We start from the raw sequence: 15,250 nt of genomic DNA, 5'->3' as shown, positions 1-15,250 counted from the left end.
AATGCCAAGCACATAGTCAGTGGTAAAATCACAGTCAAAGATGTATAGAAAAAAATATCAAAGTAGAAAAATACAACTCCCAGCAAGGGGGAAATCATTAGATGCCAACCCAGGAGTGGAAGAGACCCGGATAGTGAGAAGTTCGAATCTTCAAAGCAACGTCAGACATCCGTACCACAGACGGAAGTCTGAGGGGGTTACACATACTCATAGTCTAACTCTAAGAAGACAATAGTCATATGCCAGCGTTGACAATACAGTGTCAATAAGTATAGGACAATAATCAGAGCAGAGCAATCTCTCAAGGGCAGAGGCAGCCACTGTAAGAAGGTTGAAGCAAATAATTAATTAAAATTGTAACAGAGATGCCATAAATTCACGTAGACTTTCAGCTTCCAGGAAAGGTGCATACCCACCTCTCTACTCTGCTTCAGCTCCCTCTACATAGATGGGGAAGAAGGCACCTAAGAAACCCAAGCAAAGGTTATATTCCAACGGCTAGGACTCACTAAGAACTGAGACCTAGTATACAACGACCGATTGCTTTCCTTCCACCAAAGCTCACTACCCCATTAGCCAGACACATTCACAGCATGTGTGGAGCTTGAAAAGCATCATGAACCTGACAAGAGGTCAAGTGAGCTGACGATGATTTTAACAACTTGTCCAGGTTCCGTATGAAAGGGGAGAATGTGGGGCAAGCCACTGCCTCCAGCACCAGAAAGACAGGCGATACCCGGAACCACATATGTATAGACAACCTCAAAGGAGCCAGTAGGAGCAGGAAACCTGAACTACCATCATTTAGCTATTAGAAGTGCACTGTGGACAAGTCTGAATACTAAGACTTATAAGAACCCCACAACAGCCATACTTTTGTAAATTTCCTATCTATGAACTCAATGGAGCTCACAATGTAAATGTCAGAGCAAAAGTCATTTGGCAGTCAGAAGGGGAAGTAAACATTTTCCAAATACACAGAAACACACCCTTCCCAATGGCTTATGATTATAAAAATGAACCAGATCCAACCTCTTGTTTTGTTTTCCAAGCCTGAGTGACCCAGGGAAGAGTAATTCCCAAATCCAGCTCACTCTTGCCTCTCTGCCACTAATGTGGGAGGTTAGTGACTAAGAAACATATGCAAAGATCATATTCCAAAAGCAAAGACTCATAAGAGACTGACCTAGATTCTACTATGGAAGACTTCCTTTTGCAAACATTAGCAAAGCCTATTTACCCACATAATTACATTTACTCAGAGCATTATGCTTCACTCTCCAGAAAAAAGGTAAGATCTACTCAAAGGAAAAAATACCCAATAGCTTACAGAATAAGAATAAGCATCAGAGGGAATGTTAACTCAGGAGTCAAAGCGATATTGAACTAGGAATTAAGTTAAAATTAATATGCTAAGGACTCTAGTGGGGTAAAAAGCATACTGTAAAGACATAGAGCTATAAAACATGTTAAGGCGCCAAAACCACCCAACCAACTAACCCACCAACCAAACAAATGAGAATCTTTTTAAAAGAGGAAGAAACTCCCCCCCCCCCACACACACAAGTTTTGAAGTTTAACTTTATGTTTGAGGGACTTGGGACTTGGTAACAGACTCATATAGCAACAACAATAACATATTACAATGAAAGTTCCAAAACTGAAGGGGAAAGAGAACAAAGACCAACCAAACAGCAAGCAGGAAGACAAAACAAAACTGAATACACAAGTACATTGAGACATCTACAAGTGTCATGCTATAGACAGAGGGACAATGTCAGTAGACTAGAGGTAGAAAAAATATGTAAAATAATAATGACTGTATTCTTCACAAGATTAATGGCAGAAACCAAACTACAGATCCAGAAATGTCAGAGACAACCAAGAAGAGAAAAAGAAAGTGTTCTAGGTCAGAAAGACTCAGGAGCCATCATAGAAACCCACAACTAGCCAATAGGTAGACAGCAAATGACTGTGGGGTAGCCATTACCAATGGGAATACCTCAGAAGAGGGATGGGCAGGTTGCAGGAGCCAGAGGATGAGGACATATGCTGAGAGATGGTGTCTTCTATATACAACAAGGAGTTGCACTCATGAAATCGAAATAGTAAGGTCACCTGACCAAGATTGGGAGAGTGACAACAGTAGCTGAAATCCCAACATGGATGGGGGAAATCTAAGCCACTACCCAATGGTGAAAAGTCACAGTAAATAATGGCTGCTGAGAGGAGACACAGTCTTTCCTAGCAACTAGTCCCATGATACATTATCTAATCCTAAATGGTCATCTCTAAGCACGTGCACATTTGAGCAACTTTAAATGGTGGACTCAGTATGGTGTCTTTTCAAGTGTGTGTGTGTGTGTGTGTGTGTGTGTGTGTGTGTGTGTGTGTGTGTGTGTGTTACTGTTGGCTTGGTAAAATAGGAGAAAATGAATGTAAATTGCTTACTGCTATTCAAACTAATATCAATTGACATCCACTGCTAATAAAACTCTCAGATAATCAGTCTCTGAGAGGAAGTTCTCAGGTTCACAAATGGCATCTCCAAAAGCACAGGTTTGTCTTTGTAAGAAGAAAATAGAAATCTTTCTACAGACAATCCTATATTCTTTCTGTAGAAAGCCTATATATTTGCTATATATTTGTGCTTTCATTTGCTACAACTACAGTTGACACTCAGTAATTGGCACAATGAGGAAATGCACAGAGAAAAGTGTACCAAGCCTTACTTTCACTTTTGACTGTAAGGTCACATAGTTATTTACACTAAAACAAAGCACTCACTATTATTCTTACAATACCTTTCAAAGACAATATGGAGATTTGGCTTTATTGTCTTTTTAGATAAGTGCCAAAAGTCCTGCTTGGCCATGTGGAAGGTATGGGGTGACATAATTTCTCAACTATCAAAATATAAGGATGCCACATGAATGTATAAGGGGGTTCATGAACCTAGTAGAGCAGAGGCAGATGCACTATGAGTCAGCTTGTCAGAAAGATACAAAGGCAGGCATATTCCTGAGTTCAAGGTCAGCCTAGGACTCAACAAGCTCAGGCTTGTTAGATTTCCTGCCCCTGCCTACAGGGTCCCTTCAGACAACTATCAAGTGGCCCAACCTAAGACTGTAAACTTAAACTTGCTTCAAACACTAGAGATTTTCTTGTAATGTTTTTCATAATGTGATTGCACAGTTCTGAAGCATGACTTTTGTAGGTCATAACTTTGTTTTGGATTTTCAAAAGGTTTACTATCCCTGAAGAGAATTATACAGCTGCATGACTGTTGGGTTTTAACTGAGAGTTGCCATAGTGTTAGGAATCTCAGTAGCTCTAACTTCGCTGTTTAACATGAGATGCTTATTTTGATGTTTCTCCTGTTCTTGAATGACTACTTTGGTCTTTAATGTTGTACACTGGATTTTGTTGATTTCCTTTGAAGGACATCTTAGACAACTCTGGAAGACTGATCCAATTGTCTTTAGGAAAAAAAAGACTTGGACATGAACACATTTCTAGATTCTGGATGACAAAATTTATTCTTAGCAGAATTTGTCATTTGTATGCTTAACTTTTTAAATTTTCAATATTCTGACATTATTCACAAAAGAAGATGAGTCTTTTTCAATAAATGTTGCATAAAATCTGACATACTTGAGACATTCCACTTATCTAATGCCTCCCTGTCAGAGTTAAAATGATAGGAACTGTAAGATATTTTAAAACCTTCACACCTCTCCTCTGCTCTTCTCTCTCTCTCTCTCTCTCTCTCTCTCTCTCTCTCTCTCTCTCTCTCTCCCCTCACTCTGTTTCTCTGTCTCTCCATGCCTATGTCTTTGTCTCTCTTGTTTCTGAAGGTTTTTATGTCACACTTTCTCCAACAGGGCTACGCTTATTCCAACAAGGCCACACCTCCTAATAGTGCTACTCCCTGGGTCAACCATATTCAAACCACCACAGTAAGTTTTCTGGATTGAGAGTGAAGACAAAACCTTTCTGGATATTATGTTTTATCAGTTCCAGAGCATGCACCACTGATTCAAAAGGCAGAAAAAAAAAGAGAACGTTTTCAAAAAATTTGCTGGGCCTCAGTCGATGACTTTCTATTCTCTCTGTCCATCTATTCTGCTCAGAAGTCCCTGTGTTCACTATTTACACCTCAGAAATGATATGGTGTTTGAGGTCCTGGTTTCATGATTTCAAAAAAATAGGTACGCATTCCAAGTGCTCCAACTCTGCAGTCCACTCACACAACATTAACAGCGTGCTGCAAGCTCTGCTCCTGGACCTTTTTTGTTTGTTTGTTTGTTTTTGTTTTTGTTTTTTTGCTTGTTTGTTTGGCTTCAGTGTTCAGCAGATTGAGAGAGTCCTGACAGCTTACAGGCACAGGAACAGTCTTTGAAGGAAAATCAGCATTAATGTACTTCCCAAGAGTGTGGCAGATACAACCACTCTGTGTACTTAGGAACAACTCCCCAAGGGGTCCTGTGTGAGCTGAGATTTTAATGTTCATGTGATTAGATTAAAGTGACTGATAGGAGGGACAAAGTTTTCTAAACTTAGCCAGACCAAAGCATGTATGAATTTAGGCATGCCAGGGCCCCCACAGGTCCAGGCCTGATCAGGTCTCAGAAGGCAGGAAGTAGATATAAGTCCCCATTCCTAACCCAGAAGATAATACCAAAAGCCCTCACAAATAAAAATTAATTTTTACCAATGACCTGTCACTAGGCATACAAACCACTCCGCCAGGCATCACACGCCACAGGAGGTGGTCAACATAAAGCAAACTCTGTGGGATATTTGGAGGTTCTTTGTCTCATGATACTTCCTTACTGCTGTTCTTCTGTTTCCCTTATAGGCCATTTGTGTAGATACTATGATGTCTAATTTTGTGTTTGAGTGGGATTTCGCTGTGTGCAAATATATGTGTCTCTGTGTCTATACATGTTTATTGAGTTTTTCCTCTGGTTCTGTTTCTTTTGTTTGTCTTACCCTGATTTTTGTCTTTATTTTCTAAAATAATAATAATAATAATAATAATAATAATAATAATATGACTGTTTGCATCTTAATGAGATAAAGACAACAAGAAATGGTATGGGATTTGGGTGGGTGGGAGGGAGGATATGGGAGGAATTGGTGGCAATGAATCATAATCAGAATATATTATATTAAAAAATCTATTCTCAACCTTTTTTTTAAAAAAAGTAACTATTAATACATCTCAGTTGTACTTTCAGTTAGAACTCTACATATCAAAACTTGTGACTTCTGGACCACTGTATGATAATATATGAAATTTCTTCCCAGATCACTGTAATAAATGAAGTACTAGAAAAAAAAACCTATCTTGGTATTTAGATAATGTCTAAATTCATCCCTGTGAAATTTAATTGGTAGAGAAGTTCAGACTGACTGAGAGTCTGAATGTTTTGACTGGATATGCGTTCATGTGGATAGCTCTGGGTCTATTTAATATCTGGAATCAGGGTGCATCATACTTGCTTTTTTTTTCTCTAGTTCAGACTCCCATGAAATTTCAGTTAACATGTCTAGAGTTTTACTCACCTTCTTCCTTGTTTGGGATAGTTGGTTCTCATAGATGTTGACAAATGTCTCCACTGTTTGCTAGGGGCAGGGAGCTTAGATTCCTCATTGTCTGATGCCACAATTCTTCAGTTCTTTACTTTACAAGGTTCTTGAAATTTATGGTTTGGATGAAAATTTCTCCCAGTCAAGTCCCTGTGTTATGAGTTTGGGTTCCAGGTTGGCACTGTTAAGAAATGCTAGAAATTAAGTAGCAGGGCTCAGCCTGAGCTCCTGAAGTCACTGACTGCCTATGTCTAAGAGTACTGTGGGATCCCTATTCTTTCTTGCCTCCTGTCTTGACCAGAAAGTATTTGAGTCCATAATGAGGCATGACACTCATCTGGGGTTGAAGGAAGTCGAGCGCCTGATATTAAATTTGAACCTCCAAAACAATGAGCTAAAATAAAGATCTCTCTGATTTTTGATAGGTCCATCTCAAGGTTTGTGTTCTAGTAATTGAAGAGCTGATTAATACACCAAGTCGTCTCAAAGCATACCACGAAGCAAGCAAGCTGACTGGGAGAGTAGAAAAGAGCTGCACCCTAAAACTACACAGAGTTAAGCACCAAGTATTGGAGTAGAGAATCATTGAGCACCTTTTTTCAGGGTGGGCACCCCATTGGAACTGGAAACTCGGAAGGATAGAGCTTAACATCACGTAAAGATAAGTGGTTATGATATTTGTGATGAGAAAGGAGACCTGGAGAGTAAGATTTGGTTTAGCGGGGAAGCAGAAAAGAATCTCAAAAGGGAGCCAAATGACAAACCACTGGAAATCCTATCAAAGGTCTTGGAGAAAATACCTACATCTTTAACATGTTTCCCGAGTCTTAACATGGTCCATGGGCTGGATCGTTTTACAGATTCCCTTCCCTCCAAACACATTTTTTGTGATTCTTTAGATAATTTTCAGAGTCTTAAATGATTTTTACTTTTGACTCCAGAGATTTTGCTCTCTCTCTTTGGAAGGGATGGCCTTCCTTGTTTTCCCCTGAGGGTCTCCACCTAACTAGAGGAAGCTAGCTAGTATCAGGATTTTAGGTCAAATCTTACTGACATGTTATAAGCAATTTCCTATTTCTATTGTCATCATTATTTTTAATCATGGTTATGTTATTTCAATATTTATGCTTGGAATTACTAATGTTACTAATTGACAGAGTGCAGTTCAAACTTCAATAACATAAATGGATTATATCTACCTACCTACCTCGACTGCCAAGTAAAATGCCTCATGAACTACAGGCCCTTAGCTACTTCTTCACAAGAAATAAATAGAGTCGTCCATAGGATAGATAATGACATAAGTTGGAGGGAGGGAGAGAGAGAGAGAGAGAGAGAGAGAGAGAGAGAGAGAGAGAGAGAGAGAGAGAGTTTATTTGAGGCAGATGTTTGCTATGGAGAAAGTCGCCGAAGAGTCAGGAGAATCAGGGGAACCCTAAATTTCCGACTTACAAACTTGATAGGGCAAGATGACAAGGAAAGATACCATTACAAAATGGAGGGACTAACTTTACAAATGTATCAGCCAAGACCCTCTACTGAGGATCGAGAGAGAACACAATGCCAGATTGACTCCCAAAACACACCCTCCTTATAAAACAGCTCTGTAAACGTCGCATGATACCAAATTTGCCAATAGAGGGCGCGAGAGTCACGCTGAAGAAAAAAAATTTTTTTTTTTTTCTTTCTGTTAGTCTTCCTCTGAGTGGCTTTGCTTTGGCGTTACCCTTCTGGCTTCTGATGCATTATTCCGTACATGATGTGGGTGTGTGGTGAGAACATGTGGTAGCCTTTTTATCCAGCCACGTATCCAGAGGACACGGTGACCTCATAGGCTCAGATCAAGCCCTATGATCACCTTCAGAAAGTTACACTTGAAGCATTCTGATACTGAATGCTCCAGGCTTAGAGTCTTTAGCAGCACCAGGACTTCCTCTGTGGGTTTGCTTAATGGGCTGAATGCCCGCACCCAGCAGGCTGGCTCATTTCCTTCCTGTCTGCTGAGTGTGGACCAGCTTCCACCCAGAAACACCAGTAGCCCAGTTCTGCCATTCCCAGAGCCTCAACCACTCCTTCCCAAACAAGCTGCAGGCCTAAACAAGCAGGGGATTTTCCTGACCAAGTTTGCTCTTCCTTTGGGCAGCCCTAATCTCTCTCAAATGCGATCACTATATCCCTCACAGCTGATCAGTTAACCCTCACAGCTGATTATCTCAGTAACATGGAGTTTCTCCGGTGAAATTTACTCACTCTCTCTGCTTCCTAACGAGATTAAGGATGAGACAAGAATTTATAATTTAAAGTAAAAAGCCTTTATCACAGGGACTTTGTTATACATTTCTGAATTGCCAAGAACAAAACCAGGAGTCTTGTGTAGATTAGCATGTGTAGATTAGCATGTGATGCAGTAGTCTGGGGAACAGGGAGAAGACATACCACTCAGAGTCACAATGACCCATCAGAGGAAAACTCGGTGGACTTCGCCAGGCGAAGGCATTCTAGTTAGAGTACTTGTTGGGCATTTCCTTTTCCTAATAAACCAATTGCTTGTAATCATCTGATCAGTTGAATTATCGAGAAATTACTAAGTAAAGGGACCTAGAAAGTGCATCCAGAGTTGTGAAAAACTGTAGATCCAGAGAAGAGTTAATAATGAGCCCAGAGACCACCCGCTGGTGTTCCAGGGGAGGCTGCCCTGTTTGGCCTGTTTGCCGGGTTTACTAACATAGCTGGCTCCTCCGAATGGAGCTTGCTCTTGTTGGAAACAAGCATGCACGACTTTGAACACAGAGTTAAGACTGTATCCTTCCATGTATAGAACTTTTGATGTGTGAATTCCACACGCAGAAATAACTCCAAGAACAGATGGTAGTCAAAGAATACATTTGCACAAAATAACATTTCACATGAGTAATGCTTCTGATTCAAATATGAGTACTTATGAGTTTGTGTAAATTGCTTTTTAATGATGTCTGTGTTTCTAGCTAACATTCCCAACCCTCAAGCTATAATTAATTGATAACTACTCATAAATGACAAATTAGTCTTCTCCAAAAGATGCTCACTGGGTATACAAACCACTCTTGAAGCCAGGTCTGGTGCCCAGAAGTACACGACCACCCCAAAACAAACTCAATGGTAGTTTTGGGGTGTTTGGTTATTGTTGTTATTGTTTTGGTTTGGTTTGATTTGGTTTTGCTTTTGTTTCTCCATGATATGTCTGGGCATTTTATTTTCTCAATTTTTCCTTTCCCTATAGGCATTTTGTTTATATAACCTGGAGGCTTCCTTCTGATTTTGGGTTTTTAATGAGATTTCTGTGTTTGCCAATGTGTATGTCTCTACATCGATATGTGTTTCTTTTGAGTATTCTTTGATTTTCTTGTGAAATCTTTTTTGTGTTTGTTTTGTCCTATTTAGGTTGTTGCTTGTTTGTTTATTACTATTATTACTATTATTATTATTATTATTATTATTATTTTAATGCTCACTTATTTTCTTTTGAGAGGGAGCAAGAAAGGATATGGATGTGGGTGAGTAGGGATATGGGGCAGATCTGGGACTGATTCAGAGAAGGAAAACCATAATCAGAATACATTACATGAAAATAACAAAACTTTTCAGTAAAAACACAAATAAAAGTTTGTGTTTAACAATTGATTTTTGGAAGTTGTAGCTCTCCCAGCACACAATCTAATTTGGGGGGCATTCTAAAGGAAATAAAGAGAGAAAAATTCAGTACATCGGTCTGCCATCTTGGAAAGTAGTTCAAAGTGAAGAGATTTAGGAGTTACCACGTAGGATAGGCCACCAGAAATCACATGAGAGACCAGCAGTCTTGGCTGTGAGCAGTATATGGAATAGTTTCAGCTGCAGACATGGCAGAGATGGAATACAGTGTCGTAAGGCCAGGGAGCCTTCCACCCAAAAGCTCCTGCTTACTAAATGTATGAACCTAGAAGTCTCAACAGATTAGACTCAATTTATAAGAATCGCTATTAAAAAAACCATATATGATACCATGTATGAACAAGCTCACATATTATCATAAAAAGTATCCCTACAAAAAAGCATCGCTCTTATCTTTACATCAACATTTGCATGCATCCTATGTGTAGCCTATATGCAATATAGGCTTAAAGTATATATATAATACTTTAAGAACTATTAAGCTGAAGAAAGGAGAGGTATGGGGTGGATATCTAGTTTGGTGACTCTACGTATCATATTTGGCTCTACAGGCAAAAGTCCTCTAGGTAGGAAATGAGAGACAAAGCTGGGGGAGATCCTGATGTCACTTTACACTGATGTGGCCAGAGGACTAGAATAGGAGATGACTTACCCACCTGCCTGCGGGACTTACATTATTCACTTATTGAGCCCAAGGAAAGAACCTTTATCCTCTATTTGTCCAAAGAATCTCTGGAAGAGTTATTTCGATTTTTTTTCATAGTCACCACCAGAGTCCTTTGTTGACATGAATGACCATTAGAGTGGACCACTGTAAGTGGCAAGTGTGGCCTATGACACTCCCACTGGCCTTACATTCAATTAGATTACTGAAAATTAGTTATTCAATGACTTTTTATCTGTTTTTGTATGACGATGTAATTGTCATCTGTAACACACAAGTTTATGCTATAGTTTGAACTCTTCATGAATTACATAATATCCCAATAAAAATTCCTGTCTTTCTTATGAAGTGTGATGAGGCAGCAAACTAGACACTGAAGCAGAAAGGTAGTGAATTTGGGGTCAGGATAGAGTATACTGCAAGCTGACTTCTCTCTCCATTTCTCCACCCTGTCTTCTCTCTCTCTCTCTCTCTCTCTCTCTCTCTCTCTCTCTCTCTCTCTCTCTCTCTCCATCACACACACAGGCAGCCACATATACAAAGTTGTATGAATTATTTCATATAATTCTGTATGATTATTAGTAGTTTCCAAATGATTAATTTTTCCTTATCAAAATATAAATATATCACATAGCAAATTTTAGGCAAATATTGTGAAATTTTCTATGAAAAAAAATACTCTATCTACTCTCCACTTGCCCTTGGTTGTGTCTTTTAATGGATAAAAATGACAAGATAGGTCTCTGGTATTTGGTTTTTATAATGGCACCAGAATGGCCTATGAAGAAAGAAGCAGATTTCACCACAGGGCAACCCAGAAACTTCTTGAGTTTCAGTTGCCCAGATTCACAAGCAGAAAAGTAATTTATTTTAAATCATCTACCTAGACTCTTTTTTGTTATTATCATGCAAATTGACAAGTGTAGAGTGGATAGTTTTTCATAAAAATTCACAATAGTTGCTTCAAAATAGGTCTTGTGATGTATTCACATCTTCATAAGGAAAAATTAGCCATTTGGAAACTAACAGTCACAGAGCTTGCCCCTCATGTTCTAATAACCTCACAGGGGTCCTCCTCTTAATGCCAATACATTAGGGGGTTACAATTCCAATATAAAATGTTAGACAGACAGAAATATTTAGTATATAACATTCTCTCTCTTGATTTTTGAAAAATAATTCATGTGTCTTGTATGAAAAAAGGGGAACATGGTCAGATATTGGGGGGCAGGACTGAAGCACTGAGGGTCAGCAGAAAGAATAGAAACAGCAACCTCAGGAGGTAGAAGGTGGGTGACCCTCTAGAATGTACCAGAGACCTGGGAGATAAACAAACAAACAAACAAAAACACCCATGATTTATCTCATTAGATGCTGAAAAGCCTTTGACAAAACAAAGACATCCCTTCATGTTAAAAGTCTTGAGAAATCAGGAGTTCATCTTACATACCTAAACATAATAACAGTCCATATGAAATTAAAGGGAGAAAAACTTGAAGAAATCCCACTAAAATCAGGGACAAGACAAAGCTGCCCACTCTTTCCCTCTCTAGTCAGTACAGTACCTGATGTTCTGGCTAGAGTAATTAGACAATAAAAGGAGACCAAGTGGATACAAATGGGGAAGGAAGAGGTCAAAATCTCACTATTTGCTATGACATGCGTGCACGCGTGCGCACACACACACACACACACACACACACACACACACACACACACTGTACACAACGCAACCCCATATACTAAGAGAACTGTTACAGCTGATAAACAACTACAAGTAGCTTAGTGTAAAATTAACTCAAACAAATCAGTAGCCTTCCTTTATGCAAATGATAATCAGGCTGAGAAAGAAATTAGGGAACCAACACCCTTCACAATAGTTACAGATAGTATAAAATGTCTTGGTGTAGCTCTAACCAAACAAGTAAAGAACTGTATGATAATAACATCAAGTCTTTCAAAGAAGAAATTGAAGAGGACCTCAGAAAATGAAGATATCTCCCATGCTCATGGATTGGCAAAGTTAGCATAGTAAAAATGGGCATCTTACCAAAGGCGATCTACAGAATCAATGCAATTTCTATGAAAATCCCAATACAATTCTTCAAAGATATGAAAAAAGCAATTCTCAAATTCATCTGTATAGGCAGAAAAAAAACAGAATAGTGAAATGAATTCTTAACAATAAAAGAACGGCCGGGGGAATCACCATCTCTGGCCTCAAGCTATATTACAGACCAATAGTGATAAAAACTGCATGGTATTGGTACAGAGACAGACAGGTTGAACAATGGAATAGAATTGAGGACCTAGAAATAAAACCACACACTTATGTACACTTGTTCTTTGACAAAGACATCAGAAATAAACAATGGATAAGAGAAAGCATCGTCAATAAATGGTGCTGATCTAACTGGTTGTCTGTATGTAGAAAAATGAAAATAAACCCATATTTGTTACCTTGCACAAAACTCAAGTCCAAGTGGATCAAGGACCTCAACATGAAACCAGATACACTCAGTCTAATAGAAGAGAAAGTGGGAAAGAGCCTGGAACTCATTGGCACAGGGGGAAATGTCCTAAACAGAACTCCAATGGCTCATGCTCTAAGATGAAGAAATGATAAATGGGACCTCATGAAACTGGAAAGCTTCTGTAAGGCAAAGGACATAGTGAATAAGACAAATCTGCAACCCACAGATTGGGAAAAAAATCTTCACTAACCCCACATCTCATAGAGAGCTAATATGCAAAATATATAAAGAACTCAAGAAGCTAACCATCAAAAAACCAAACAACCCAATCAAAACATGGAGTATAGAATTAAACTGAGAATTCACAGCAGAGGAATCTCAAATGGCTGAGAAGCATCTAAAGGAACATTCAAAGTCCTTAGTGATTTAAGAAATGCATATCAAAACAACCCTGAGATTCCACCTTCTACGAATCAGATTGGCTAAGATTAAAACCTCAGGTGACAGCACATGTTGGTGAGGTTGTGGAGAAAGAGGAACACTCCTCCATTGCTGGTGGGGTTGAAAACTGGTACAACCACTCTGGAAATCAATTTGGAAGTGCCTCAAAAATTGGAAATACACCTACCTAAAGATCCAGCAATTCCACTCTTGGAAATATACCCCAAAATGCCCCACCATGCCATAGGGACGCATGTTCCGCTATGTTCATAGTGGCCTTATTTGTGATAGCCAGAAGCTGGAAACAACCCAGATGTCCCACAACAGAAGAATTGATACAGAAAATGTGGTTCATTTACACATGAAACTACTTACTTAGCTATTAAGAATGAGGACATCCTGAGTTTTGTAGGTAAATGGATGGAACTAGAAAATATCATCCTGAATGAGGTGACTAAGACCCAAAAGGATGTGCATGGTATGTACTCATTAAGAAGTGGATATTAGCAAAAAAAAAAAAAAAAAAGTACAGAGTATCCATGATAAAGTCCACAGAACTAAAAAGAGTCAATAAGTGAGGATGCCTCAGTCCCACTTGGGAGGGAGAAAAAGCAACCACAAGGAAGGAGGGAGAGAGGGACTGGGGAGAGAAAGGTGACAGCAGTGGAGTGAGAGGGGAACATGATCCGGTATTGGGTGGGGGAAAAGAACTGAAGCCCTCAGGACTAGCAGAAAGAATGGAAACAGGCAATCTCAGGAGGTAGGAAGTTGCGAGGACCCTTCAGAATGTACCAGAGACCAGGGATGTGAAAGACTCTCAGGACTCAAGGTGGGGGGAACTCTAGATGAAATGCCCAACAGTGGTGAGAGGGAACTTATAGAGCCCACCTCCAGCAGAAAGACAAGGCATCAAGTAAGGGATGGGATTTCTATCTCATAGTCAAAACTCTGACCCACAATTTTTCTTGTCTGAAAGAAATGCAGGGATGAAAATGGAGAAGAGCCTGAGGAAAAGAAGGTCCAGCAACAGTTCCAAAGGTGGATCCAGCTCAAGGGGAGCACCCAAGGCCTGACACCATTAACGAGGCTATGGAGCACTCGCAAATAGCGACATATCGTGCCTGCCCTCCAAAAGACCCAACAAGCAGCTGAAAGAGTCAGATGCAGAAGTTTATACCCAACCAATGGACAGAAGCTGGTAATCTCTATGGTTGAATTAGGGAGGAGGGCGAACCTGGAAGAGAACCAGCAGTCTCAATTAACCTGGACCCCGGAGATCTCTCAGACACTGGATCACTCACCAGGTAGCGTACACCAGCTGAGATGAGGCCTTCAACACATATGCAGCAAAGGTCTGCTGGGTCTGGCTTTGGTCAGAATAGATGCACCTAACCCTCAAGAGACTGGAGGTCCCAGGGAGTTTAGAGGTCTGCTGGGGTAGGTGAGGTGGGGACATCCTGGTGGAGATAGAGGGTGGGAAGGAGGTATGGGATGTGGAACAGTTGGAGGATGGGCTGGGAAGGGAATAAAATCTGGAGTGTAAAAATAAATAAATAAATAAATAAATAAATAAATAAATAAATAAATAAATAAATAAATGTATTTGTCACTTTCATTGTGCCTCTTCATAACAATAAGACCCAAAGTAAGACACACAGTAAAACTTCCAGCTGGCTACTTTAACTTTCTCAGCAGGTAAATAGAACATGTTGGATCTCTTCAGTGTATTTTTGGGATAGTCACTTGGATGGCCTCTTGTAAAAAATAGGACATTCTTCAATCTTCTCTTTCCGATATGCAGGAGGACGTGCTGAGGTGAGTTTGCCCCACGTGAAGCAGCTCTGCTGTTGATTTTGTAGCTTCTGGGGAAATAGAATGTGTAGAGTCGTGTAGGCAATCGGAAAGCAGCAAAGCAGAAGGCCTGTCGTTCTGTTCGTCTATCCATGGAGAAACTGGGAGTTCCATAATGGTATTGTAGAGAAATATGGTCCAGATTTCCCAACAACCTTTGCTGTGGCCAACTCCCATGCTTTTCTTGTGTAGCATCCTTGCTAGCTTCTCAGACGTTCTAAGAAAGGGTTAAAGTGTTGAAGCTCTGCTAGTACCACTCCTCCATAGCAAAAGAAGACCTGGGGTCTCCTCTTCTCTTGCTAGAGGTACTTAGGTCTCTGAATTTTAACTAGAACTGATTGTCACACTCCAAACAATATAGTCATGTATGAATGCATGCCAATCAGTAATATAGAGCTGAAGCACTGAAGATATGTGTATGTGTAACAGAGAGGTAGGTAGAGTCATGTAAATGTACACATGCAAACATACTAGTCTGCACATGATAGCATGTCCGTAGAAGTTGAAAACAGTCTATAAACATTTTCAAACTGAA

The 15,250-nt window shown here is 39.8% G+C and overlaps 1 long non-coding RNA gene across 1 annotated transcript in view; it reads left to right on the top strand.

The window, feature by feature from the left end:
• LOC134485928 (uncharacterized) overlaps positions 1 to 14,459 on the top strand; it is a 165,337-nt gene extending 150,878 nt beyond the window's left edge. The window contains exons 2-3 of the long non-coding RNA XR_015671984.1: positions 6,021 to 6,161; positions 13,841 to 14,459. This is a non-coding gene — a long non-coding RNA (uncharacterized LOC134485928). The remainder of the gene's footprint in view (positions 1 to 6,020; positions 6,162 to 13,840) is intronic.
• The last annotated feature ends 791 nt before the right edge of the window (positions 14,460 to 15,250 follow it).

The sequence above is a fragment of the Rattus norvegicus genome, chromosome 2, assembly GCF_021556685.1.
Source record: "Rattus norvegicus strain SHRSP/BbbUtx chromosome 2, alternate assembly SHRSP_T2T, whole genome shotgun sequence".
In the NCBI taxonomy this organism is placed as follows: Eukaryota; Metazoa; Chordata; class Mammalia; order Rodentia; family Muridae; genus Rattus; species Rattus norvegicus.
The sequence above is the reverse complement of the archived record's forward strand: the minus strand, read 5'-3'. Positions and strand labels throughout refer to the sequence as shown.